This window comes from Crotalus tigris, unplaced genomic scaffold (genome assembly GCF_016545835.1).
Source record: "Crotalus tigris isolate CLP2741 ecotype Arizona unplaced genomic scaffold, ASM1654583v1 scf7180000024437.13266115, whole genome shotgun sequence".
Lineage (NCBI taxonomy): Eukaryota > Metazoa > Chordata > Lepidosauria > Squamata > Viperidae > Crotalus > Crotalus tigris.
In genome coordinates this window covers 10,307,665-10,312,443 of record NW_024100606.1, presented here as the reverse complement: position 1 = coordinate 10,312,443, position 4,779 = coordinate 10,307,665, and the positions used below count along the sequence as shown (strand labels likewise).

The 4,779-nt window shown below is 36.8% G+C and overlaps 1 long non-coding RNA gene across 1 annotated transcript; it reads left to right on the top strand.

Annotated features, from left to right (window-relative positions):
* The first annotated feature begins 940 nt into the window (after positions 1 to 940).
* LOC120302723 lies at positions 941 to 4,512 on the top strand. Its single transcript, XR_005555197.1, has 2 exons — positions 941 to 980; positions 4,255 to 4,512. It is a non-coding gene; the product is annotated as an uncharacterized LOC120302723 (long non-coding RNA).
* The last annotated feature ends 267 nt before the right edge of the window (positions 4,513 to 4,779 follow it).

Below are 4,779 nucleotides of genomic sequence, written 5' to 3'. Positions count from 1 at the left end.
CTGCAGTCGGTGCTCTTGTGGCGACCTCCACACCTGAAGCACTTGGGTACAGCTGAAGACTTTTCTTTGCCTTCCTTCTGCTTTCTTTCTTTGGCTGGATAGAGATGATCCACCTCATCTTCAGGATCTTCTTCCGAGCTCTCCTGGACTCCCTCATGGTGCATGGAGACGGCTTCTGAGTTGTTCCTGATAGGCCTCATGTTCTTGACTGCCCAACTGCTGCCTCTTCTGCAGTGACCTCTCTCAGGCTCAGGACACAACAGTTTCCTGCCTGAGTAGGGGGTTGGACTAGAAGACCTTCAAGATCCCTTCCAATTCTGTTATTCTGTTCTAGTGAGTAGACATTAGTTCTGCTTAGTTTATTTTTCCAAAAATGCATTATGTGAAATATAATTGTTTTATGACATTAATGCTCTATTATTCCCAGGTCCCAGAACTGAATAAAAAGAATATCAACAGCCAAGGATAATGCTACCCAATGTTATTTCATAATATTTTAGACACATCTAATGTAGGAGACTTTGGATTGCTTTTAATCTGTTATTATTTCTGAAAATTTATATTTCTAGTTGTCTATTCTATCCATATAGTCAAATGTTATTGTCATCTTTTGTGTCTTAAACCATTCCTGATAAATACTTTAAACACAGTCTAGAATGTTTCATATAATGAATATACTATGAACTCAGATTCATATCAAACAATATAAACTTTTAAGGAAACCCAGATATCTGTGAAAGAAATTTTTGAATGTTGTCTTAAAGTGTATCATTGTCTCTTCTCATTTCATCAAATCTATAATTCAGTATGAAAATCTGCTGTAACTGAGAATTCATTTTTTAAAAATTGCCTTACATATCCTTGTTTATTGTTAAATTAAGGGTGTGCAGTAAGGCTTATACAGTAATTGCATATTGAAAACATATTTGATTATTTTCTAGTTATTGAAGAATCAACTATAAAGCCTACAGAAATACCAGGTAAGAAAGTAATTTTATAAGAGGTAAGAATGTTATTTTTAAAATTCAATAATAAATTTTCTATAGCTGTGACCTGAAAATTCTAAATATATAACTCAAATATAGAGGAATATATTTTTGTAGATTAAAAGATTTAGATGATAAAATATATTTAGTGTTGTTATGAAAACTTATTTTATTTGCAGTGAATTGTTAAGTTACAATAATTATATAGATATACAGGCCTAATAGAGCCTGCCCATTAGGCTCGTAATCGTCAAAAGAATCAGACTCAATATTACAACATTTTTAAATCAAACTCATTCATTGAATCAAATGAGTTGTTAAATGAATGAAGGTTTGATTTATTATTTCTTCTGATGGCTGCCTGAACTTAGAGACTTTTCCCTCCACTGCTGCAGGCTGTTTCCACCACAAATCAGATGTTTCGGGTTTCAGGAACTACAGTATTGTAAATTGCCTCTCAAGCAGGCAGCAGGCTTTTTTTAAAAAACAAACAAACAACCATTTGTTGCTAGGCAGCTTAAACTTCTTCAGAGGGGGGTGGAGAACTCTCCAAATTGCAATTGCCACTAAATCAGGTGTGTCAAATTAGCAACTCAGGTGACATGTCACAATGTATCATTACTTTTTCCCCATTGCCGGAGCTGGAGTGGGCATGGTTTCAGCAAGGAGCATCTGGCCCACGGGCTGGCATTTTGACACTCCTGCACTAAAGTAAGTAGCTTTAAGCATCTCCAGGCAAGCATGCAGAAGGAGATGGGGGTGGAGTTTACAGAACTGTTGGCTTGCAACAGTAACTGAGTTGGAAGGGACCTTGAGATCATCTAGTCTAACCCACTGCTCTACAAGAGAGTACAGTACTGTACTGTATTTCTGATAAATGCCTATCCAGTCTCTTCTTAAAAGCCTCCAGTGAGGGAACACCCACAACTTCTGGAGGCAATTTAAATTTAAAAGCTTTAAAAAAAAAAAAAAAAAAAACACTGCCCCTGATCAGCACAAGCCTCTCCAGGCAAAATCCAAAATGGGGTGGGGGTGGGGATTTCCTTCCAGTAAGTGTCAGCAGAATCTCTGGTGGGTCTATGTTAGGTAGAGGAGCAGCAGTAGCCACATGCTATAAGTTTCAGGCAAACTTACAATCTTGCAAAATACTGTACTTACAAACACAATGAAAAACAGAGCAGTTCCCAAAGTGATTACAAACAATACAGTACAGTACTATAGAGTAACAAAAAAGAATATTTTAAAATACTTACAGAAGTAATTCTAGCTCTCTACAGTACTGTAGTCCTCAAGCCCAGCAAGCAACAGATCTTCCATGCAGCTCCAGAAAAACAAAAACAAATGGCCAATGCCAGCTGCAAAAATCACTGGATCTTGTTTGGCTATGTGACCAGGCACACACAAAAAAATACCACTTCCGGCTTCCCTGTAGGCTCAAACAGGCCCAGGTAAGTCACAGAGTTAAAATGGCGCCGCAGCAGCCAAGACTGAATCCAGATCACATGACTACAGAGGCCTGTTTTTGATAGCAATTTTGAATTTTTAACGTAAGTACTCTTTCTGAATAACCTCGGTTTTGTGAAATCTCGCTAAATAAACGCTTGTATCTGGAGGATTACCTGTAGTGCAATTTTCTTTTCTTTTTTTTCCAGAATGTACTGGAAATAATATCATTCTAGACAACCTTGAAATTTTGGTAGCTGCTGCCAAATATCACAGCTCTCAATGATAAACCATCATATTTTAGAGATATATCATCATTCTTATATTTCACAAAAAATTAAATGACACCTCTCTATCATGTTTTATTGCAGCACGGAAATTAAAGAGAGAAAGAGAGAGAGAAAAGACTTTTTTAAAAATAAGCCAGCCAGAGATAATATAAAAATCTAATTAAATCTCTAAGAATTTTTGTTCTAGTCAGTATCAAAGCCCAAAACTGTATTTCTAACTTCCCCTGCCACAGATGAAATCACTTGGATCAGGGGTGTCAAACTGCCAGCTTGTGGGCTGGACACATCACATGGAAGCTGCGCACACCCTACTGCGGGCAATGATAAAACAGTCCCGATACGTTGCACGATGTCATGTGACATCGCAAGTTTGACATGTCTGACTTGGATGATTTCATCATATTTATGAAACCAAGTTTTGAAAGTCTTCCTTCTTCACTTAATGTGATTGAATAATAGTGATTGTTTTCAGTTAATTATGATTATTTTCAGTTCCCAAATAAATAATTAGCAAAAAGTGATAGCCATAGCAATTCATAATTATTTTTGCTGTGGAAGAACTCACATTTCCTAGCCTCGATTTTGACACCAAAAGACTTATCTTCCACAGGCAATAAGTATCAATTTGCTTTGGAATCTGTAAAGAATGGGAAAAGACAATGCATTACAGTTACTTCCTTTTACTGAATTCTTCTTCTTCTTGTGCCATATCTGTTATCGGATGTTGGCGATCCTGTTTTTATCAGCAGCCGCACAAAAAAGTGCTGCTGAGTTTTGCCCACACCAGTCCCTTAGATTTTGAATCCATGATGTTCTTCTTCTGCCTGGACCTCGTTTGCCTTCAATCTTTCTCTGGAGGATTAATGAAGTATGCCGTATTTTTCTGGGTGTCGCATCATATGTCTGAAATATTCTAATTTTCATTTTTTAATTGTTTTGATGATTTTCCCTTGGCTTTCTCAGGCGGCTTATCACCTCCTCATTTCTGATGTTGTCAACCCAGCTTATACGTAACAGCTGCCTGTAAATCCACATTTCAAATGCTTCTAGTCTCTTCAGGTGGCCTTCTGTCAGAGACCAACTCTCTACTCCATAGAGCAGGATAGGAAAAATATAGCATCTGACAAGCCTGATTTTCAGTCTTAGGCTTATGTCGTGACTGCAGAAGACCTTTTTCATTTTGAAGAATGCTGTTCGAGCTTTTTCTATCCTTGTCTTTACTTCAATGGTTATGTCCCAGCTTTCATGTAAATTGGAACCGAGATGTGTGATACTTTCAGCTTTTTCTAGTGGTATTCTTTCCGAATTTATTGGTGGTAAATTAACGGGTTGTTTGCTGACGACCATGATCTTTACTGAATTACAGTTCGTAAATTCTTGGGATTGGTAGTTGACTCTTGTTGGCTCTGCCTTTATTAGATGACTAGATAGGATGCAATTTCTCTTGCCTTCTTTCTCAATGTAAAAAAGAAATGTCAGAGTTTTATTGTAATATAACCGTATTCAACGCCTTTTTCTTCTCTCTGGTATTTCAGTGCAAAAAGGAATGGCAGCTCATGACACAGCTGTGGTGGTAGTTTTGCCAATTATCTTCATAGCCATCAGTGCAGGACTTGCAGCCTATATTTTCTACGGAAGAAACCAACCACAAGAAGATTTGACAATTCTTTGTATAGTGACAATGTGGTTGGATTTGACAATTCTTTGTATAGTGACAATGTGGGTATTGTACATAAGGATTTCCAATCTCTTGTAGACAACCAAGAATTAAATTAACAAATATAACTGGAAAATGGCACAGTTGTGGTGAAAGTTTTCTCAGTTATCTTCATATTCATTGGTGCTGTACAGAATTTGCAGCCTATATTTTGTACAAAAGAAGAAAAGACCACATGTTTCTGCTGGATTTGACAATTGTTTATAAAGTGACAAGATGATTATTCTTTATAATGATTCACAATCTCTTACATAAAACAAATAATAATTAACAAATACAATTGGCACCCCATCCAAGAGTAAGACCCATTGGATACTATACATTCAAAATTTAAGATACTGGA